Source organism: Octopus bimaculoides, chromosome 2 (assembly GCF_046866305.1).
Source record: "Octopus bimaculoides isolate indiv1 chromosome 2, ASM4686630v1, whole genome shotgun sequence".
NCBI lineage: Eukaryota > Metazoa > Mollusca > Cephalopoda > Octopoda > Octopodidae > Octopus > Octopus bimaculoides.
The window spans coordinates 33,351,550-33,370,365 of record NC_142929.1 but is presented as its reverse complement, the minus strand read 5'-3'; the positions used below and the strand labels follow the sequence as shown (position 1 = coordinate 33,370,365).

General features: G+C 40.0%; 50 non-coding genes across 50 annotated transcripts; all 50 read left to right on the top strand.

Moving 5' to 3' along the window:
* The first annotated feature begins 154 nt into the window (after window positions 1–154).
* On the top strand, window positions 155–227 carry Trnar-ucg (transfer RNA arginine (anticodon UCG)). The gene has a single exon. It is a non-coding gene; the product is annotated as a tRNA-Arg (tRNA).
* Window positions 228–582: 355 nt separating this feature from the next.
* Trnar-ucg (transfer RNA arginine (anticodon UCG)) lies at window positions 583–655 on the top strand. The gene has a single exon. It is a non-coding gene; the product is annotated as a tRNA-Arg (tRNA).
* Window positions 656–1,008: 353 nt separating this feature from the next.
* Window positions 1,009–1,081, top strand: Trnar-acg (transfer RNA arginine (anticodon ACG)). The gene has a single exon. It is a non-coding gene; the product is annotated as a tRNA-Arg (tRNA).
* A 568-nt stretch (window positions 1,082–1,649) lies between these two features.
* On the top strand, window positions 1,650–1,722 carry Trnar-acg (transfer RNA arginine (anticodon ACG)). The gene has a single exon. It is a non-coding gene; the product is annotated as a tRNA-Arg (tRNA).
* A 140-nt stretch (window positions 1,723–1,862) lies between these two features.
* Trnar-acg (transfer RNA arginine (anticodon ACG)) lies at window positions 1,863–1,935 on the top strand. The gene has a single exon. It is a non-coding gene; the product is annotated as a tRNA-Arg (tRNA).
* Window positions 1,936–2,507: 572 nt separating this feature from the next.
* On the top strand, window positions 2,508–2,580 carry Trnar-acg (transfer RNA arginine (anticodon ACG)). The gene has a single exon. It is a non-coding gene; the product is annotated as a tRNA-Arg (tRNA).
* Window positions 2,581–2,724: 144 nt separating this feature from the next.
* Window positions 2,725–2,797, top strand: Trnar-acg (transfer RNA arginine (anticodon ACG)). The gene has a single exon. It is a non-coding gene; the product is annotated as a tRNA-Arg (tRNA).
* Window positions 2,798–2,937: 140 nt separating this feature from the next.
* Trnar-acg (transfer RNA arginine (anticodon ACG)) lies at window positions 2,938–3,010 on the top strand. The gene has a single exon. It is a non-coding gene; the product is annotated as a tRNA-Arg (tRNA).
* Window positions 3,011–3,351: 341 nt separating this feature from the next.
* Window positions 3,352–3,424, top strand: Trnar-ucg (transfer RNA arginine (anticodon UCG)). The gene has a single exon. It is a non-coding gene; the product is annotated as a tRNA-Arg (tRNA).
* Window positions 3,425–3,564: 140 nt separating this feature from the next.
* Window positions 3,565–3,637, top strand: Trnar-acg (transfer RNA arginine (anticodon ACG)). The gene has a single exon. It is a non-coding gene; the product is annotated as a tRNA-Arg (tRNA).
* A 144-nt stretch (window positions 3,638–3,781) lies between these two features.
* Trnar-acg (transfer RNA arginine (anticodon ACG)) lies at window positions 3,782–3,854 on the top strand. Its single transcript has one exon. It is a non-coding gene; the product is annotated as a tRNA-Arg (tRNA).
* A 140-nt stretch (window positions 3,855–3,994) lies between these two features.
* Trnar-acg (transfer RNA arginine (anticodon ACG)) lies at window positions 3,995–4,067 on the top strand. Its single transcript has one exon. It is a non-coding gene; the product is annotated as a tRNA-Arg (tRNA).
* A 144-nt stretch (window positions 4,068–4,211) lies between these two features.
* Trnar-acg (transfer RNA arginine (anticodon ACG)) lies at window positions 4,212–4,284 on the top strand. Its single transcript has one exon. It is a non-coding gene; the product is annotated as a tRNA-Arg (tRNA).
* Window positions 4,285–4,424: 140 nt separating this feature from the next.
* On the top strand, window positions 4,425–4,497 carry Trnar-acg (transfer RNA arginine (anticodon ACG)). The gene has a single exon. It is a non-coding gene; the product is annotated as a tRNA-Arg (tRNA).
* A 142-nt stretch (window positions 4,498–4,639) lies between these two features.
* Trnar-acg (transfer RNA arginine (anticodon ACG)) lies at window positions 4,640–4,712 on the top strand. The gene has a single exon. It is a non-coding gene; the product is annotated as a tRNA-Arg (tRNA).
* A 355-nt stretch (window positions 4,713–5,067) lies between these two features.
* On the top strand, window positions 5,068–5,140 carry Trnar-ucg (transfer RNA arginine (anticodon UCG)). The gene has a single exon. It is a non-coding gene; the product is annotated as a tRNA-Arg (tRNA).
* Window positions 5,141–5,707: 567 nt separating this feature from the next.
* Window positions 5,708–5,780, top strand: Trnar-acg (transfer RNA arginine (anticodon ACG)). Its single transcript has one exon. It is a non-coding gene; the product is annotated as a tRNA-Arg (tRNA).
* Window positions 5,781–6,135: 355 nt separating this feature from the next.
* On the top strand, window positions 6,136–6,208 carry Trnar-ucg (transfer RNA arginine (anticodon UCG)). The gene has a single exon. It is a non-coding gene; the product is annotated as a tRNA-Arg (tRNA).
* A 567-nt stretch (window positions 6,209–6,775) lies between these two features.
* Trnar-ucg (transfer RNA arginine (anticodon UCG)) lies at window positions 6,776–6,848 on the top strand. Its single transcript has one exon. It is a non-coding gene; the product is annotated as a tRNA-Arg (tRNA).
* A 353-nt stretch (window positions 6,849–7,201) lies between these two features.
* Trnar-acg (transfer RNA arginine (anticodon ACG)) lies at window positions 7,202–7,274 on the top strand. The gene has a single exon. It is a non-coding gene; the product is annotated as a tRNA-Arg (tRNA).
* Window positions 7,275–7,418: 144 nt separating this feature from the next.
* Window positions 7,419–7,491, top strand: Trnar-acg (transfer RNA arginine (anticodon ACG)). Its single transcript has one exon. It is a non-coding gene; the product is annotated as a tRNA-Arg (tRNA).
* A 355-nt stretch (window positions 7,492–7,846) lies between these two features.
* On the top strand, window positions 7,847–7,919 carry Trnar-ucg (transfer RNA arginine (anticodon UCG)). Its single transcript has one exon. It is a non-coding gene; the product is annotated as a tRNA-Arg (tRNA).
* A 353-nt stretch (window positions 7,920–8,272) lies between these two features.
* On the top strand, window positions 8,273–8,345 carry Trnar-acg (transfer RNA arginine (anticodon ACG)). The gene has a single exon. It is a non-coding gene; the product is annotated as a tRNA-Arg (tRNA).
* A 571-nt stretch (window positions 8,346–8,916) lies between these two features.
* Trnar-acg (transfer RNA arginine (anticodon ACG)) lies at window positions 8,917–8,989 on the top strand. Its single transcript has one exon. It is a non-coding gene; the product is annotated as a tRNA-Arg (tRNA).
* A 353-nt stretch (window positions 8,990–9,342) lies between these two features.
* Trnar-acg (transfer RNA arginine (anticodon ACG)) lies at window positions 9,343–9,415 on the top strand. Its single transcript has one exon. It is a non-coding gene; the product is annotated as a tRNA-Arg (tRNA).
* Window positions 9,416–9,555: 140 nt separating this feature from the next.
* On the top strand, window positions 9,556–9,628 carry Trnar-acg (transfer RNA arginine (anticodon ACG)). Its single transcript has one exon. It is a non-coding gene; the product is annotated as a tRNA-Arg (tRNA).
* A 338-nt stretch (window positions 9,629–9,966) lies between these two features.
* On the top strand, window positions 9,967–10,039 carry Trnar-acg (transfer RNA arginine (anticodon ACG)). Its single transcript has one exon. It is a non-coding gene; the product is annotated as a tRNA-Arg (tRNA).
* Window positions 10,040–10,378: 339 nt separating this feature from the next.
* Trnar-acg (transfer RNA arginine (anticodon ACG)) lies at window positions 10,379–10,451 on the top strand. The gene has a single exon. It is a non-coding gene; the product is annotated as a tRNA-Arg (tRNA).
* A 140-nt stretch (window positions 10,452–10,591) lies between these two features.
* On the top strand, window positions 10,592–10,664 carry Trnar-acg (transfer RNA arginine (anticodon ACG)). Its single transcript has one exon. It is a non-coding gene; the product is annotated as a tRNA-Arg (tRNA).
* Window positions 10,665–10,803: 139 nt separating this feature from the next.
* On the top strand, window positions 10,804–10,876 carry Trnar-ucg (transfer RNA arginine (anticodon UCG)). The gene has a single exon. It is a non-coding gene; the product is annotated as a tRNA-Arg (tRNA).
* Window positions 10,877–11,445: 569 nt separating this feature from the next.
* Trnar-ucg (transfer RNA arginine (anticodon UCG)) lies at window positions 11,446–11,518 on the top strand. Its single transcript has one exon. It is a non-coding gene; the product is annotated as a tRNA-Arg (tRNA).
* A 140-nt stretch (window positions 11,519–11,658) lies between these two features.
* On the top strand, window positions 11,659–11,731 carry Trnar-acg (transfer RNA arginine (anticodon ACG)). The gene has a single exon. It is a non-coding gene; the product is annotated as a tRNA-Arg (tRNA).
* Window positions 11,732–12,084: 353 nt separating this feature from the next.
* Trnar-acg (transfer RNA arginine (anticodon ACG)) lies at window positions 12,085–12,157 on the top strand. Its single transcript has one exon. It is a non-coding gene; the product is annotated as a tRNA-Arg (tRNA).
* Window positions 12,158–12,297: 140 nt separating this feature from the next.
* On the top strand, window positions 12,298–12,370 carry Trnar-acg (transfer RNA arginine (anticodon ACG)). The gene has a single exon. It is a non-coding gene; the product is annotated as a tRNA-Arg (tRNA).
* A 338-nt stretch (window positions 12,371–12,708) lies between these two features.
* On the top strand, window positions 12,709–12,781 carry Trnar-acg (transfer RNA arginine (anticodon ACG)). The gene has a single exon. It is a non-coding gene; the product is annotated as a tRNA-Arg (tRNA).
* Window positions 12,782–13,120: 339 nt separating this feature from the next.
* On the top strand, window positions 13,121–13,193 carry Trnar-acg (transfer RNA arginine (anticodon ACG)). Its single transcript has one exon. It is a non-coding gene; the product is annotated as a tRNA-Arg (tRNA).
* Window positions 13,194–13,333: 140 nt separating this feature from the next.
* Window positions 13,334–13,406, top strand: Trnar-acg (transfer RNA arginine (anticodon ACG)). Its single transcript has one exon. It is a non-coding gene; the product is annotated as a tRNA-Arg (tRNA).
* Window positions 13,407–13,545: 139 nt separating this feature from the next.
* Window positions 13,546–13,618, top strand: Trnar-ucg (transfer RNA arginine (anticodon UCG)). The gene has a single exon. It is a non-coding gene; the product is annotated as a tRNA-Arg (tRNA).
* Window positions 13,619–14,615: 997 nt separating this feature from the next.
* Window positions 14,616–14,688, top strand: Trnar-acg (transfer RNA arginine (anticodon ACG)). The gene has a single exon. It is a non-coding gene; the product is annotated as a tRNA-Arg (tRNA).
* A 141-nt stretch (window positions 14,689–14,829) lies between these two features.
* Window positions 14,830–14,902, top strand: Trnar-acg (transfer RNA arginine (anticodon ACG)). The gene has a single exon. It is a non-coding gene; the product is annotated as a tRNA-Arg (tRNA).
* A 140-nt stretch (window positions 14,903–15,042) lies between these two features.
* Window positions 15,043–15,115, top strand: Trnar-ucg (transfer RNA arginine (anticodon UCG)). The gene has a single exon. It is a non-coding gene; the product is annotated as a tRNA-Arg (tRNA).
* A 140-nt stretch (window positions 15,116–15,255) lies between these two features.
* Trnar-acg (transfer RNA arginine (anticodon ACG)) lies at window positions 15,256–15,328 on the top strand. The gene has a single exon. It is a non-coding gene; the product is annotated as a tRNA-Arg (tRNA).
* A 359-nt stretch (window positions 15,329–15,687) lies between these two features.
* On the top strand, window positions 15,688–15,760 carry Trnar-ucg (transfer RNA arginine (anticodon UCG)). Its single transcript has one exon. It is a non-coding gene; the product is annotated as a tRNA-Arg (tRNA).
* A 566-nt stretch (window positions 15,761–16,326) lies between these two features.
* Window positions 16,327–16,399, top strand: Trnar-acg (transfer RNA arginine (anticodon ACG)). The gene has a single exon. It is a non-coding gene; the product is annotated as a tRNA-Arg (tRNA).
* Window positions 16,400–16,539: 140 nt separating this feature from the next.
* Trnar-acg (transfer RNA arginine (anticodon ACG)) lies at window positions 16,540–16,612 on the top strand. Its single transcript has one exon. It is a non-coding gene; the product is annotated as a tRNA-Arg (tRNA).
* A 338-nt stretch (window positions 16,613–16,950) lies between these two features.
* Trnar-acg (transfer RNA arginine (anticodon ACG)) lies at window positions 16,951–17,023 on the top strand. The gene has a single exon. It is a non-coding gene; the product is annotated as a tRNA-Arg (tRNA).
* Window positions 17,024–17,163: 140 nt separating this feature from the next.
* On the top strand, window positions 17,164–17,236 carry Trnar-acg (transfer RNA arginine (anticodon ACG)). The gene has a single exon. It is a non-coding gene; the product is annotated as a tRNA-Arg (tRNA).
* A 359-nt stretch (window positions 17,237–17,595) lies between these two features.
* Trnar-ucg (transfer RNA arginine (anticodon UCG)) lies at window positions 17,596–17,668 on the top strand. Its single transcript has one exon. It is a non-coding gene; the product is annotated as a tRNA-Arg (tRNA).
* Window positions 17,669–18,234: 566 nt separating this feature from the next.
* Window positions 18,235–18,307, top strand: Trnar-acg (transfer RNA arginine (anticodon ACG)). The gene has a single exon. It is a non-coding gene; the product is annotated as a tRNA-Arg (tRNA).
* Window positions 18,308–18,447: 140 nt separating this feature from the next.
* Window positions 18,448–18,520, top strand: Trnar-acg (transfer RNA arginine (anticodon ACG)). Its single transcript has one exon. It is a non-coding gene; the product is annotated as a tRNA-Arg (tRNA).
* Window positions 18,521–18,816: the final 296 nt, after the last annotated feature.

Below are 18,816 nucleotides of genomic sequence, written 5' to 3'. Positions count from 1 at the left end.
CTGGCAAGCTCGTGTATATATATATTTTTAAAGTCAACACACTAAAGAAAACGGCACTTAGTACATATCACTGGAGTTAGATGTATACAATTAAAGCTAGGTTCACATTACTTAAAGAAATTATTGGAAAAGTAGAATCGCGTATTCGGGCACCGGCCTTGTGGCGCAATGGATAACGCGTCTGATTTCGGATCAGAAGATTCCAGGTTCGACTCCTGGCAAGCTCGTATATATATCTTTTTAAAGTGACCACACTAAAGAAAACGGCACTCAGCACATGTCGCTGAAGTTAAATGTATACAATTAAAGCTAGATTCACATTACTTAAAGAAATTATTGGAAAAGTAGAATCTCGTATTCGGGCACCGGGCTTGTGGCGCAATGGATAACGCGTCTGACTACGGATCAGAAGATTCCAGGCTCGACTCCTGGCAAGCTCGTGTATATATATTTTTTTAAAGTCAACACACTAAGGTAAACGGCATTCAGTACATGTCGCTAGAGTTAAATGTATACAATTAAAGCTAGGTTCACATTACTTAAGGAAATTATTGGAAAAGTAGAATCTCGTATTCGGGCACCGGGCTTGTGGCGCAATGGATAACGCGTCTGATTTCGGATCAGAAGATTCCAGGTTCGACTCCTGGCAAGCTCGTATATATATTTTTTTAAAGTGAACACACTAAAGAAAACGGCACTCAGTACATATCGCTGGAGTTAGATGTATACAATTAAAGCTAGGTTCATATTACTTAAAGAAATTATTGGAACAGTAGAATCTCGTATTCGGTCACCGGGCTTGTGGCGCAATGGATAACGCGTCTGACTACGGATCAGAAGTTTCCAGGTTCGACTCCTGGCAAGCTCGTATATATATCTTTTTAAGGTGAACACACTAAAGAAAACGGCACTCAGCACATGTCGCTGAAGTTAGATGTATACAATTAAAGCTAGATTCACATTACTTAAAGAAATTATTGGTAAAGTAGAATCTCGGATTCGGGCACCGGGCTTGTGGCGCAATGGATAACGCGTCTGACTACGGATCAGAAGATTCCAGGTTCGACTCCTGGCAAGCTCGTATATATATTTTTTTAAAGTGAACACACTAAAGAAAACGGCACTCAGCACATGTCGCTGAAGTTAGATGTATACAATTAAAGCTAGATTCACATTACTTAAAGAAATTATTGGAAAAGTAGAATCTCGTATTCGGGCAGCGGGCTTGTGGTGCAATGGATAACGCGTCTGACTACGGATCAGAAGATTCCAGGTTCGACTCCTGGCAAGCTCGTGTATTTATATTTTTTTAAAGTCAACACACTAAGGAAAACGGAACTCAGTACATGTCGCTGGAGTTAAATGTATACAATTAAATCTAGGTTCACATTACTTAAAGAAATTATTGGAAAAGTAGAATCTCGTATTCGGGCACCGGGCTTGTGGCGCAATGGATAACGCGTCTAATTTCGGATCAGAAGATTCCAGGTTCGACTCCTGGCAAGCTCGTATATATATTTTTTTAAAGTGAACACACTAAAGAAAACGGCACTCAGTACATATCGCTGGAGTTAGACGTATACAATTAAAGCTAGGTTCACATTACTTAAAGAAATTATTGGAAAAGTAGAATCTCGGATTCGGGCACCGGGCTTGTGGCGCAATGGATAACGCGTCTGACTACGGATCAGAAGATTCCAGGTTCGACTCCTGGCAAGCTCGTATATATATTTTTTTAAAGTAAACACATTAAAGAAAACGGCACTCAGTACATGTCGCTGGAGTTAGATGTATACAATTAAAGCTAAGTTCACATTACTTAAAGAAATTATTGGTAAAGTAGAATCTCGGATTAGGGCACCGGGCTTGTGGCGCAATGGATAACGCGTCTGACTACGGATCAGAAGATTCCAGGTTCGACTCCTGGCAAGCTCGTGTATATATATATTTTTTTAAAGTCAACAGACTAAGGAAAACGGCACTCAGTACATGTCGCTGGAGTTAGATGTATACAATTAAAGCTAGGTTCACATTACTTAAAGAAATTATTGGAAAAGTAGAATCACGGATTCGGGCACCGGGCTTGTGGCGCAATGGATAAGGCGTCTGACTACGGATCAGAAGATTCCAGGTTCGACTCCTGGCAAGCTCGTGTATATATATATTTTTAAAGTCAACACACTAAAGAAAACGGCACTTAGTACATATCACTGGAGTTAGATGTATACAATTAAAGCTAGGTTCACATTACTTAAAGAAATTATTGGAACAGTAGAATCTCGGATTCGGGCACCGGGCTTGTGGCGCAATGGATAAGGCGTCTGACTACGGATCAGAAGTTTCCAGGTTCGACTCCTGGCAAGCTCGTATATATATCTTTTTAAAGTGAACACACTAAAGAAAACGGCACTCAGCACATGTCGCTGAAGTTAGATGTATACAATTAAAGCTAGATTCACATTACTTAAAGAAATTATTGGAAAAGTAGATTCTCGTATTCGGGCACCGGGCTTGTGGCGCAATGGATAACGCGTCTGACTACGGATCAGAAGATTCCAGGTTCGACTCCTGGCAAGCTCGTGTATATATATATTTTTTTAAAGTCAACACACTAAGGAAAGCGGCACTCAGTACATGTCGCTGAAGTTAGATGTATACAATTAAAGCTAGATTCACATTACTTAAAGAAATTATTGGAAAAGTAGAATCTCGGATTCGGGCACCGGGCTTGTGGCGCAATGGATAACGCGTCTGACTACGGATCAGAAGATTCCAGGTTCGACTCCTGGCAAGCTCGTATATATATTTTTTTAAAGTGAACACACTAAAGAAAACGGCACTCAGCACATGTCGCTGAAGTTAGATGTATACAATTAAAGCTAGATTCACATTACTTAAAGAAATTATTGGAAAAGTAGAATCTCGGATTCGGGCACCGGGCTTGTGGCGCAATGGATAACGCGTCTGACTACGGATCAGAAGATTCCAGGTTCGACTCCTGGCAAGCTCGTATATATATTTTTTTAAAGATAACGGCACTCAGTACATGTCGCTGGAGTTAGATGTATACAATTAAAGCTAGGTTCACATTACTTAAAGAAATTATTGGAAAAGTAGAATCACGGATTCGGGCACCGGGCTTGTGGCGCAATGGATAAGGCGTCTGACTACGGATCAGAAGATTCCAGGTTCGACTCCTGGCAAGCTCGTGTATATATATTTTTTTAAAGTCAACACACTAAGGAAAACGGCACTCAGTACATGTCGCTGGAGTTAAATGTATACAATTAAAACTAGGTTCACATTACTTAAAGAAATTATTGGAAAAGTAGAATCTCGTATTCGGGCACCGGGCTTGTGGCGCAATGGATAACGCGTCTAATTTCGGATCAGAAGATTCCAGGTTCGACTCCTGGCAAGCTCGTATATATATTTTTTTAAAGTGAACACACTAAAGAAAACGGCACTCAGTACATATCGCTGGAGTTAGACGTATACAATTAAAGCTAGGTTCACATTACTTAAAGAAATTATTGGTAAAGTAGAATCTCGGATTAGGGCACCGGGCTTGTGGCGCAATGGATAACGCGTCTGACTACGGATCAGAAGATTCCAGGTTCGACTCCTGGCAAGCTCGTGTATATATATATTTTTTTAAAGTCAACAGACGAAGGAAAACGGCACTCAGTACATGTCGCTGAAGTTAGATGTATACAATTAAAGCTAGATTCACATTACTTAAAGAAATTATTGGAAAAGTAGAATCTCGGATTCGGGCACCGGGCTTGTGGCGCAATGGATAACGCGTCTGACTACGGATCAGAAGATTCCAGGTTCGACTCCTGGCAAGCTCGTATATATATTTTTTTAAAGTAAACACATTAAAGAAAACGGCACTCAGCACATGTCGCTGAAGTTAGATGTATACAATTAAAGCTAGATTCACATTACTTAAAGAAATTATTGGAAAAGTAGATTCTCGTATTCGGGCACCGGGCTTGTGGCGCAATGGATAACGCGTCTGACTACGGATCAGAAGATTCCAGGTTCGACTCCTGGCAAGCTCGTGTATATATATATTTTTTTAAAGTCAATACACTAAGGAAAGCGGCACTCAGTACATGTCGCTGAAGTTAGATGTATACAATTAAAGCTAGATTCACATTACTTAAAGAAATTATTGGAAAAGTAGAATCTCGGATTCGGGCACCGGGCTTGTGGCGCAATGGATAACGCGTCTGACTACGGATCAGAAGATTCCAGGTTCGACTCCTGGCAAGCTCGTATATATATTTTTTTAAAGTGAACACACTAAAGAAAACGGCACTCAGCACATGTCGCTGAAGTTAGATGTATACAATTAAAGCTAGATTCACATTACTTAAAGAAATTATTGGAAAAGTAGAATCTCGTATTCCGGCACCGGGCTTGTGGCGCAATGGATAACGCGTCTGACTACGGATCAGAAGATTCCAGGTTCGACTCCTGGCAAGCTCGTGTATATATATTTTTTTAAAGTCAACAGACTAAGGAAAACGGCACTCAGTACATGTCGCTGAAGTTAGATGTATACAATTAAAGCTAGATTCACATTACTTAAAGAAATTATTGGAAAAGTAGAATCTCGGTTTCGGGCACCGGGCTTGTGGCGCAATGGATAACGCGTCTGACTACGGATCAGAAGATTCCAGGTTCGACTCCTGGCAAGCTCGTATATATATTTTTTTAAAGTAAAAACATTAAAGAAAACGGCACTCAGTACATGTCGCTGGAGTTAGATGTATACAATTAAAGCTAGGTTCAAATTACTTAAAGAAATTATTGGAAAAGTAGAATCACGGATTCGGGCACCGGGCTTGTGGCGCAATGGATAAGGCGTCTGACTACGGATCAGAAGATTCCAGGTTCGACTCCTGGCAAGCTCGTGTATATATATTTTTTTAAAGTCAACACACTAAGGAAAACGGCACTCAGTACATGTCGCTGGAGTTAAATGTATACAATTAAAACTAGGTTCACATTACTTAAAGAAATTATTGGAAAAGTAGAATCTCGTATTCGGGCACCGGGCTTGTGGCGCAATGGATAACGCGTCTGATTTCGGATCAGAAGATTCCAGGTTCGACTCCTGGCAAGCTCGTATATATATTTTTTTAAAGTGAACACACTAAAGAAAACGGCACTCAGCACATGTCGCTGAAGTTCGATGTATACAATTAAAGCTAGATTCACATTACTTAAAGAAATTATTGGTAAAGTAGAATCTCGGATTCGGGCACCGGGCTTGTGGCGCAATGGATAACGCGTCTGACTACGGTTCAGAAGATTCCAGGTTCGACTCCTGGCAAGCTCGTATATATATTTTTTTAAAGTGAACACACTAAAGATAACGGCACTCAGCACATGTAGCTGAAGTTAGATGTATACAATTAAAGCTAGATTCACATTACTTAAAGAAATTATTGAAAAGTAGAATCTCGTATTCCGGCACCGGGCTTGTGGCGCAATGGATAACGCGTCTGACTACGGATCAGAAGATTCCAGGTTCGACTCCTGGCAAACTCGTGTATATATATTTTTTTAAAGTCAACACACTAAGGAGAACGGCATTCAGTACATGTCGCTGGAGTTAAATGTATACAATTAAAGCTAGGTTCACATTACTTAAAGAAATTATTGCAAAAGTAGAATCTCGTATTCGGGCACCGGGCTTGTGGCGGAATGGATAACGCGTCTGACTACGGATCAGAAGATTCCAGGTTCGACTCCTGGCAAGCTCGTATATATATTTTTTTAAAGTAAAAACATTAAAGAAAACGGCACTCAGTACATGTCGCTGGAGTTAGATGTATACAATTAAAGCTAGGTTCACATTACTTAAAGAAATTATTGGAAAAGTAGAATCACGGATTCGGGCACCGGGCTTGTGGCGCAATGGATAAGGCGTCTGACTACGGATCAGAAGATTCCAGGTTCGACTCCTGGCAAGCTCGTGTATATATATTTTTTTAAAGTCAACACACTAAGGAAAACGGCACTCAGTACATGTCGCTGGAGTTAAATGTATACAATTAAAACTAGGTTCACATTACTTAAAGAAATTATTGGAAAAGTAGAATCTCGTATTCGGGCACCGGGCTTGTGGCGCAATGGATAACGCGTCTGATTTCGGATCAGAAGATTCCAGGTTCGACTCCTGGCAAGCTCGTATATATATTTTTTTAAAGTGAACACACTAAAGAAAACGGCACTCAGCACATGTCGCTGAAGTTCGATGTATACAATTAAAGCTAAATTCACATTACTTAAAGAAATTATTGGTAAAGTAGAATCTCGGATTCGGGCACCGGGCTTGTGGCGCAATGGATAACGCGTCTGACTACGGTTCAGAAGATTCCAGGTTCGACTCCTGGCAAGCTCGTATATATATTTTTTTAAAGTGAACACACTAAAGATAACGGCACTCAGCACATGTAGCTGAAGTTAGATGTATACAATTAAAGCTAGATTCACATTACTTAAAGAAATTATTGAAAAGTAGAATCTCGTATTCCGGCACCGGGCTTGTGGCGCAATGGATAACGCGTCTGACTACGGATCAGAAGATTCCAGGTTCGACTCCTGGCAAACTCGTGTATATATATTTTTTTAAAGTCAACACACTAAGGAGAACGGCATTCAGTACATGTCGCTGGAGTTAAATGTATACAATTAAAGCTAGGTTCACATTACTTAAAGAAATTATTGCAAAAGTAGAATCTCGTATTCGGGCACCGGGCTTGTGGCGGAATGGATAACGCGTCTGATTTCGGATCAGAAGATTCCAGGTTCGACTCCTGGCAAGCTCGTATATATATTTTTTTAAAGTGAACACACTAAAGAAAACGGCACTCAGTACATATCGCTGGAGTTAGATGTATACAATTAAAGCTAGGTTCACATTACTTAAAGAAATTATTGGAACAGTAGAATCTCGTATTCGGTCACCGGGCTTGTGGCGCAATGGATAACGCGTCTGACTACGGATCAGAAGTTTCCAGGTTCGACTCCTGGCAAGCTCGTATATATATCTTTTTAAAGTGAACACACTAAAGAAAACGGCACTCAGCACATGTCGCTGAAGTTAGATGTATACAATTAAAGCTAGATTCACATTACTTAAAGAAATTATTGGTAAAGTAGAATCTCGGATTCGGGCACCGGGCTTGTGGCGCAATGGATAACGCGTCTGACTACGGATCAGAAGATTCCAGGTTCGACTCCTGGCAAGCTCGTGTATATATATATTTTTTTAAAGTCAACACACTAAGGAAAACGGCACTCAGTACATGTCGCTGAAGTTAGATGTATACAATTAAAGCTAGATTCACATTACTTAAAGAAATTATTGGAAAAGTAGAATCTCGGATTCGGGCACCGGGCTTGTGGCGCAATGGATAACGCGTCTGACTACGGATCAGAAGATTCCAGGTTCGACTCCTGGCAAGCTCGTATATATATTTTTTTAAAGTAAAAACATTAAAGAAAACGGCACTCAGTACATGTCGCTGGAGTTAGATGTATACAATTAAAGCTAGGTTCACATTACTTAAAGAAATTATTGGAAAACTAGAATCACGGATTCGGGCACCGGGCTTGTGGCGCAATGGATAAGGCGTCTGACTACGGATCAGAAGATTCCAGGTTCGACTCCTGGCAAGCTCGTGTATATATATTTTTTTAAAGTCAACACACTAAGGAGAACGGCATTCAGTACATGTCGCTGGAGTTAAATGTATACAATTAAAGCTAGGTTCACATTACTTAAAGAAATTATTGCAAAAGTAGAATCTCGTATTCGGGCACCGGGCTTGTGGCGGAATGGATAACGCGTCTGATTTCGGATCAGAAGATTCCAGGTTCGACTCCTGGCAAGCTCGTATATATATTTTTTTAAAGTGAACACACTAAAGAAAACGGCACTCAGTACATATCGCTGGAGTTAGATGTATACAATTAAAGCTAGGTTCACATTACTTAAAGAAATTATTGGAACAGTAGAATCTCGTATTCGGTCACCGGGCTTGTGGCGCAATGGATAACGCGTCTGACTACGGATCAGAAGTTTCCAGGTTCGACTCCTGGCAAGCTCGTATATATATCTTTTTAAAGTGAACACACTAAAGAAAACGGCACTCAGCACATGTCGCTGAAGTTAGATGTATACAATTAAAGCTAGATTCACATTACTTAAATAAATTATTGGTAAAGTAGAATCTCGGATTCGGGCACCGGGCTTGTGGCGCAATGGATAACGCGTCTGACTACGGATCAGAAGATTCCAGGTTCGACTCCTGGCAAGCTCGTGTATATATATATTTTTTTAAAGTCAACACACTAAGGAAAACGGCACTCAGTACATGTCGCTGAAGTTAGATGTATACAATTAAAGCTAGATTCACATTACTTAAAGAAATTATTGGAAAAGTAGAATCTCGGATTCGGGCACCGGGCTTGTGGCGCAATGGATAACGCGTCTGACTACGGATCAGAAGATTCCAGGTTCCACTCCTGGCAAGCTCGTATATATATTTTTTTAAAGTAAACACATAAAAAAAACGGCACTCAGTACATGTCGCTGGAGTTAGATGTATACAATTAAAGCTAGGTTCACATTACTTAAAGATATTATTGGAAAAGTAGAATCACGGATTCGGGCACCGGGCTTGTGGCGCAATGGATAAGGCGTCTGACTACGGATCAGAAGATTCCAGGTTCGACTCCTGGCAAGCTCGTGTATATATATTTTTTTAAAGTGAACACACTAAAGAAAACGGCACTCAGTACATGTCGCTGAAGTTAGATGTATACAATTAAAGCTAGATTCACATTACTTAAAGAAATTATTGGTAAAGTAGAATCTCGGATTCGGGCACCGGGCTTGTGGCGCAATGGATAACGCGTCTGACTACGGATCAGAAGATTCCAGGTTCGACTCCTGGCAAGCTCGTATATATATTTTTTTAAAGTGAACACACTAAAGAAAACGGCATTCAGCACATGTCGCTGAAGTTAGATGTATACAATTAAAGCTAGATTCACATTACTTAAAGAAATTATTGGTAAAGTAGAATCTCGGATTCGGGCACCGGGCTTGTGGCGCAATGGATAACGCGTCTGACTACGGTTCAGAAGATTCCAGGTTCGACTCCTGGCAAGCTCGTATATATATTTTTTTAAAGTGAACACACTAAGGAAAACGGCACTCAGTACATGTCGCTGAAGTTAGATGTATACAATTAAAGCTAGATTCACATTACTTAAATAAATTATTGGAAAAGTAGAATCTCGGATTCGGGCACCGGGCTTGTGGCGCAATGGATAACGCGTCTGACTACGGATCAGAAGATTCCAGGTTCGACTCCTGGCAAGCTCGTATATATATTTTTTTAAAGTAAACACATTAAAGAAAACGGCACTCAGTACATGTCGCTGGAGTTAGATGTATACAATTAAAGCTAGGTTCACATTACTTAAAGATATTATTGGAAAAGTAGAATCACGGATTCGGGCACCGGGCTTGTGGCGCAATGGATAACGCGTCTGACTACGGATCAGAAGATTCCAGGTTCGACTCCTGGCAAGCTCGTATATATATTTTTTTTTAAGTGAACACACTAAAGAAGACGGCACTCAGCACATGTCGCTGAAGTTAGATGTATACAATTAAAGCTAGATTCACATTACTTAAAGAAATTATTCGAAAAGTAGAATCTCATATTCGATGGATAACGCGTATGACTACGGATCAGAAGATTCTAGGTTCGAATCCTAGCAATCTCGTATGTATATATATTTTTTTAAAGTGAACACACTAAAGAAAACGGCACTCAGCACATGTCGGTGAGGTTAGATGTATACAATTAAAGCTAGATTCACATTACTTAAAGAAATTATTGGAAAAGTAGAATCTCGTATTCGGGCACCGGGCTTGTGGCGCAATGGATAACGCGTCTGACTACGGATCAGAAGATTCCAGGTTCGACTCCTGGCAAGCTCGTATATATATTTTTTTAAAGTAAACACACTAAAGAAAACGGCACTCAGTACATGTCGCTGGAGTTAAATGTATACAATTAAAGCTAGGTTTACATTACTTAAAAGAAATTATTGGAAAAGTAGAATCTCATATTCGATGGATAACGCGTATGACTACGGATCAGAAGATTCTAGGTTCGAATCCTAGCAATCTCGTATGTATATATATTTTTTTAAAGTAAACACACTAAAGAAAACGGCACTCAGTACATGTCGCTGGAGTTAAATGTATACAATTAAAGCTAGGTTCACATTACTTAAAAGAAATTATTGGAAAAGTAGAATGTCGGAATCGGGCACCGGGCTTGTGGCGCAATGGATAACGCGTCTGACTACGGATCAGAAGATTCCAGGTTCGACTCCTGGCAAGCTCGTATATATATTTTTTTAAAGTGAACACACTAAAGAAACCGGCACTCAGTACATGTCGCTGGAGGTAAACGTATACAATTAAAGCTAGCTTCACATTACTTAAAGAAATTATTGGAAAAGTAGAATCAGGGATTCGGGCACCGGGCTTGTGGCGCAATGGATAACGCGTCTGACTACGGATCAGAAGATTCCAGGTTCGACTCCTGGCAAGCTCGTGTATATATTTTTTAAAGTGACGACACTAAAGAAAACGGCACTCAGTACATGTCGCTGGAGTTAAATGTATACAATTAAAGCTAGGTTCACATTACTTAAAGAAATTATTGGAAAAGTAGAATCTCGTATTCGGGCACCGGGCTTGTGGCGCAATGGATAACGCGTCTGATTTCGGATCAGAAGATTCCAGGTTCGACTCCCGGCAAGCTCGTATATATATATTTTTTAAGTGAACAAACTAAAGAAAACGGCACTCAGCACATGTCGCTGAAGTTAGATGTATACAATTAAAGCTAGATTCACATTACTTAAAGAAATTATTGGAAAAGTAGAATCTCGGATTCGGTCACCGGTCTTGTGGCGCAATGGATAACGCGTCTGAATACGGATCAGAAGATTCCAGGTTCGACTCCTGGCAAGCTCGTATATATATTTTTTTTAAAGTGAACACACTAAAGAAGACGGCACTCAGCACATGTCGCTGAAGTTAGATGTATACAATTAAAGCTAGGTTCACATTACTTAAAGATATTATTGGAAAAGTAGAATCACGGATTCGGGCACCGGGCTTGTGGCGCAATGGATAAGGCGTCTGACTACGGATCAGAAGATTCCAGGTTCGACTCCTGGCAAGCTCGTGTATATATATTTTTTTAAAGTCAACACACTAAGGAAAACGGCACTCAGTACATGTCGCTGGAGTTAAATGTATACAATTAAAACTAGGTTCACATTACTTAAAGAAATTATTGGAAAAGTAGAATCTCGTATTCGGGCACCGGGCTTGTGGCGCAATGGATAACGCGTCTGATTTCGGATCAGAAGATTCCAGGTTCGACTCCTGGCAAGCTCGTATATATATTTTTTTAAAGTGAACACACTAAAGAAAACGGCACTCAGTACATGTCGCTGAAGTTAGATGTATACAATTAAAGCTAGATTCACATTACTTAAAGAAATTATTGGTAAAGTAGAATCTCGGATTCGGGCACCGGGCTTGTGGCGCAATGGATAACGCGTCTGACTACGGATCAGAAGATTCCAGGTTCGACTCCTGGCAAGCTCGTATATATATTTTTTTAAAGTGAACACACTAAAGAAAACGGCACTCAGCACATGTCGCTGAAGTTAGATGTATACAATTAAAGCTAGATTCACATTACTTAAAGAAATTATTGGTAAAGTAGAATCTCGGATTCGGGCACCGGGCTTGTGGCGCAATGGATAACGCGTCTGACTACGGTTCAGAAGATTCCAGGTTCGACTCCTGGCAAGCTCGTATATATATTTTTTTAAAGTGAACACACTAAGGAAAACGGCACTCAGTACATGTCGCTGAAGTTAGATGTATACAATTAAAGCTAGATTCACATTACTTAAAGAAATTATTGGAAAAGTAGAATCTCGGATTCGGGCACCGGGCTTGTGGCGCAATGGATAACGCGTCTGACTACGGATCAGAAGATTCCAGGTTCGACTCCTGGCAAGCTCGTATATATATTTTTTTAAAGTAAACACATTAAAGAAAACGGCACTCAGTACATGTCGCTGGAGTTAGATGTATACAATTAAAGCTAGGTTCACATTACTTAAAGATATTATTGGAAAAGTAGAATCACGGATTCGGGCACCGGGCTTGTGGCGCAATGGATAACGCGTCTGACTACGGATCAGAAGATTCCAGGTTCGACTCCTGGCAAGCTCGTATATATATTTTTTTTTAAGTGAACACACTAAAGAAGACGGCACTCAGCACATGTCGCTGAAGTTAGATGTATACAATTAAAGCTAGATTCACATTACTTAAAGAAATTATTCGAAAAGTAGAATCTCATATTCGATGGATAACGCGTATGACTACGGATCAGAAGATTCTAGGTTCGAATCCTAGCAATCTCGTATGTATATATATTTTTTTAAAGTGAACACACTAAAGAAAACGGCACTCAGCACATGTCGCTGAGGTTAGATGTATACAATTAAAGCTAGATTCACATTACTTAAAGAAATTATTGGAAAAGTAGAATCTCGTATTCGGGCACCGGGCTTGTGGCGCAATGGATAACGCGTCTGACTACGGATCAGAAGATTCCAGGTTCGACTCCTGGCAAGCTCGTATATATATTTTTTTAAAGTAAACACACTAAAGAAAACGGCACTCAGTACATGTCGCTGGAGTTAAATGTATACAATTAAAGCTAGGTTTACATTACTTAAAAGAAATTATTGGAAAAGTAGAATCTCATATTCGATGGATAACGCGTATGACTACGGATCAGAAGATTCTAGGTTCGAATCCTAGCAATCTCGTATGTATATATATTTTTTTAAAGTAAACACACTAAAGAAAACGGCACTCAGTACATGTCGCTGGAGTTAAATGTATACAATTAAAGCTAGGTTCACATTACTTAAAAGAAATTATTGGAAAAGTAGAATGTCGGAATCGGGCACCGGGCTTGTGGCGCAATGGATAACGCGTCTGACTACGGATCAGAAGATTCCAGGTTCGACTCCTGGCAAGCTCGTATATATATTTTTTTAAAGTGAACACACTAAAGAAACCGGCACTCAGTACATGTCGCTGGAGGTAAACGTATACAATTAAAGCTAGCTTCACATTACTTAAAGAAATTATTGGAAAAGTAGAATCAGGGATTCGGGCACCGGGCTTGTGGCGCAATGGATAACGCGTCTGACTACGGATCAGAAGATTCCAGGTTCGACTCCTGGCAAGCTCGTGTATATATTTTTTAAAGTGACGACACTAAAGAAAACGGCACTCAGTACATGTCGCTGGAGTTAAATGTATACAATTAAAGCTAGGTTCACATTACTTAAAGAAATTATTGGAAAAGTAGAATCTCGTATTCGGGCACCGGGCTTGTGGCGCAATGGATAACGCGTCTGATTTCGGATCAGAAGATTCCAGGTTCGACTCCCGGCAAGCTCGTATATATATATTTTTTAAGTGAACAAACTAAAGAAAACGGCACTCAGCACATGTCGCTGAAGTTAGATGTATACAATTAAAGCTAGATTCACATTACTTAAAGAAATTATTGGAAAAGTAGAATCTCGGATTCGGTCACCGGTCTTGTGGCGCAATGGATAACGCGTCTGAATACGGATCAGAAGATTCCAGGTTCGACTCCTGGCAAGCTCGTATATATATTTTTTTTAAAGTGAACACACTAAAGAAGACGGCACTCAGCACATGTCGCTGAAGTTAGATGTATACAATTAAAGCTAGATTCACATTACTTAAAGAAATTATTGGAAAAGTAGAATCTCGTATTCGGTCACCGGTCTTGTGGCGCAATGGATAACGCGTCTGACTACGGATCAGAAGATTCCAGGTTCGCCTCCTGGCAAGCTCGTATATATATATTTTAAAAGTGAACACACTAAAGAAAACGGCACTCAGCACATGTCGCTGAAGTTAGATGTATACAATTAAAGCTAGATTCACATTACTTAAAGAAATTATTGGAAAAGTAGAATCTCGTATTCGGGCACAGGGCTTGTGGCGCAATGGATAACGCGTCTGACTACGGATCAGAAGATTCCAGGTTCGCCTCCTGGCAAGCTCGTATATATATTTTTTTTAAGTGAACACACTAAAGAAAACGGCACTCAGCACATGTCGCTGAGGTTAGATGTATACAATTAAAGCTAGATTCACATTACTTAAAGAAATCATTGGAAAAGTAGAATCTCGTATTCGGGCACCGGCCTTGTGGCGCAATGGATAACGCGTCTGACTACGGATCAGAAGATTCCAGGTTCGACTCCTGGCAAGCTCGTGTATATATATATTTTTTTAAAGTCAACACACTAAGGAAAACGGCACTCAGTACATGTCGCTGAAGTTAGATGTATACAATTAAAGCTAGATTCACATTACTTAAAGAAATTATTGGAAAAGTAGAATCTCGGATTCGGGCACCGGGCTTGTGGCGCAATGGATAACGCGTCTGACTACGGATCAGAAGATTCCAGGTTCGACTCCTGGCAAGCTCGTATATATATTTTTTTAAAGTAAACACACTAAAGAAAACGGCACTCAGTACATGTCGCTGGAGTTAAATGTTTACAATTAAAGCTAGATTCACATTACTTAAAAGAAATTATTGGAAAAGTAGAATCTCGGAATCGGGCACCGGGCTTGTGGCGCAATGGATAACGCGTCTGACTACGGATCAGAAGATTCCAGGTTCGACTCCTGGCAAGCTCGTATATATATTTTTTTAAAGTGAACACACTAAAGAAAACGGCACTCAGCACATGTCGCTGAAGTTAGATGTATACAATTAAAGCTAGGTTCACATTACTTAAAGAAATTATTGGAAAAGTAGAATCTCGTATTCGGGCACCGGGCTTGTGGCGCAATGGATAACGCGTCTGATTTCGGATCAGAAGATTCCAGGTTCGACTCCTGGCAAGCTCGTATATATATTTTTTTTAAGTGAACACACTAAAGAAAACGGCACTCAGCACATGTCGCTGAAGTTAGATGTATACAATTAAAGCTAGATTCACATTACTTAAATAAATTATTGGTAAAGTAGAATCTCGGATTCGGGCACCGGGCTTGTGGCGCAATGGATAACGCGTCTGACTACGGATCAGAAGATTCCAGGTTCGACTCCTGGCAAGCTCGTGTATATATATATTTTTTTAAAGTCAACACACTAAGGAAAACGGCACTCAGTACATGTCGCTGAAGTTAGATGTATACAATTAAAGCTAGATTCACATTACTTAAAGAAATTATTGGAAAAGTCGAATCTCGGATTCGGGCACCGGGCTTGTGGCGCAATGGATAAGGCGTCTGACTACGGATCAGAAGATTCCAGGTTCGACTCCTGGCAAGCTCGTGTATATATATTTTTTTAAAGTCAACACACTAAGGAAAACGGCACTCAGTACATGTCGCTGGAGTTAAATGTATACAATTAAAACTAGGTTCACATTACTTAAAGAAATTATTGGAAAAGTAGAATCTCGTATTCGGGCACCGGGCTTGTGGCGCAATGGATAACGCGTCTGATTTCGGATCAGAAGATTCCAGGTTCGACTCCTGGCAAGCTCGTATATATATTTTTTTAAAGTGAACACACTAAAGAAAACGGCACTCAGTACATGTCGCTGAAGTTAGATGTATACAATTAAAGCTAGATTCACATTACTTAAAGAAATTATTGGTAAAGTAGAATCTCGGATTCGGGCACCGGGCTTGTGGCGCAATGGATAACGCGTCTGACTACGGATCAAAAGATTCCAGGTTCGACTCCTGGCAAGCTCGTATATATATTTTTTTAAAGTGAACACACTAAAGAAAACGGCACTCAGCACATGTCGGTGAAGTTAGATGTATACAATTAAAGCTAGATTCACATTACTTAAAGAAATTATTGGTAAAGTAGAATCTCGGATTCGGGCACCGGGCTTGTGGCGCAATGGATAACGCGTCTGACTACGGTTCAGAAGATTCCAGGTTCGACTCCTGGCAAGCTCGTATATATATTTTTTTAAAGTGAACACACTAAGGAAAACGGCACTCAGTACATGTCGCTGAAGTTAGATGTATACAATTAAAGCTAGATTCACATTACTTAAAGAAATTATTGGAAAAGTAGAATCTCGGATTCGGGCACCGGGCTTGTGGCGCAATGGATAACGCGTCTGACTACGGATCAGAAGATTCCAGGTTCGACTCCTGGCAAGCTCGTATATATATTTTTTTAAAGTAAACACATTAAAGAAAACGGCACTCAGTACATGTCGCTGGAGTTAGATGTATACAATTAAAGCTAGGTTCACATTACTTAAAGATATTATTGGAAAAGTAGAATCACGGATTCGGGCACCGGGCTTGTGGCGCAATGGATAACGCGTCTGACTACGGATCAGAAGATTCCAGGTTCGACTCCTGGCAAGCTCGTATATATATTTTTTTTTAAGTGAACACACTAAAGAAGACGGCACTCAGCACATGTCGCTGAAGTTAGATGTATACAATTAAAGCTAGATTCACATTACTTAAAGAAATTATTCGAAAAGTAGAATCTCATATTCGATGGATAACGCGTATGACTACGGATCAGAAGATTCTAGGTTCGAATCCTAGCAATCTCGTATGTATATATATTTTTTTAAAGTGAACACACTAAAGAAAACGGCACTCAGCACATGTCGCTGAGGTTAGATGTATACAATTAAAGCTAGATTCACATTACTTAAAGAAATTATTGGAAAAGTAGAATCTCGTATTCGGGCACCGGGCTTGTGGCGCAATGGATAACGCGTCTGACTACGGATCAGAAGATTCCAGGTTCGACTCCTGGCAAGCTCGTATATATATTTTTTTAAAGTAAACACACTAAAGAAAACGGCACTCAGTACATGTCGCTGGAGTTAAATGTATACAATTAAAGCTAGATTCACATTACTTAAATAAATTATTGGTAAAGTAGAATCTCGGATTCGGGCACCGGGCTTGTGGCGCAATGGATAACGCGTCTGACTACGGATCAGAAGATTCCAGGTTCGACTCCTGGCAAGCTCGTGTATATATATATTTTTTTAAAGTCAACACACTAAGGAAAACGGCACTCAGTACATGTCGCTGAAGTTAGATGTATACAATTAAAGCTAGATTCACATTACTTAAAGAAATTATTGGAAAAGTCGAATCTCGGATTCGGGCACCGGGCTTGTGGCGCAATGGATAAGGCGTCTGACTACGGATCAGAAGATTCCAGGTTCGACTCCTGGCAAGCTCGTGTATATATATTTTTTTAAAGTCAACACACTAAGGAAAACGGCACTCAGTACATGTCGCTGGAGTTAAATGTATACAATTAAAACTAGGTTCACATTACTTAAAGAAATTATTGGAAAAGTAGAATCTCGTATTCGGGCACCGGGCTTGTGGCGCAATGGATAACGCGTCTGATTTCGGATCAGAAGATTCCAGGTTCGACTCCTGGCAAGCTCGTATATATATTTTTTTAAAGTGAACACACTAAAGAAAACGGCACTCAGTACATGTCGCTGAAGTTAGATGTATACAATTAAAGCTAGATTCACATTACTTAAAGAAATTATTGGTAAAGTAGAATCTCGGATTCGGGCACCGGGCTTGTGGCGCAATGGATAACGCGTCTGACTACGGATCAAAAGATTCCAGGTTCGACTCCTGGCAAGCTCGTATATATATTTTTTTAAAGTGAACACACTAAAGAAAACGGCACTCAGCACATGTCGGTGAAGTTAGATGTATACAATTAAAGCTAGATTCACATTACTTAAAGAAATTATTGGTAAAGTAGAATCTCGGATTCGGGCACCGGGCTTGTGGCGCAATGGATAACGCGTCTGACTACGGTTCAGAAGATTCCAGGTTCGACTCCTGGCAAGCTCGTATATATATTTTTTTAAAGTGAACACACTAAGGAAAACGGCACTCAGTACATGTCGCTGAAGTTAGATGTATACAATTAAAGCTAGATTCACATTACTTAAAGAAATTATTGGAAAAGTAGAATCTCGGATTCGGGCACCGGGCTTGTGGCGCAATGGATAACGCGTCTGACTACGGATCAGAAGATTCCAGGTTCGACTCCTGGCAAGCTCGTATATATATTTTTTTAAAGTAAACACATTAAAGAAAACGGCACTCAGTACATGTCGCTGGAGTTAGATGTATACAATTAAAGCTAGGTTCACATTACTTAAAGATATTATTGGAAAAGTAGAATCACGGATTCGGGCACCGGGCTTGTGGCGCAATGGATAACGCGTCTGACTACGGATCAGAAGATTCCAGGTTCGACTCCTGGCAAGCTCGTATATATATTTTTTTTTAAGTGAACACACTAAAGAAGACGGCACTCAGCACATGTCGCTGAAGTTAGATGTATACAATTAAAGCTAGATTCACATTACTTAAAGAAATTATTCGAAAAGTAGAATCTCATATTCGATGGATAACGCGTATGACTACGGATCAGAAGATTCTAGGTTCGAATCCTAGCAATCTCGTATGTATATATATTTTTTTAAAGTGAACACACTAAAGAAAACGGCACTCAGCACATGTCGCTGAGGTTAGATGTATACAATTAAAGCTAGATTCACATTACT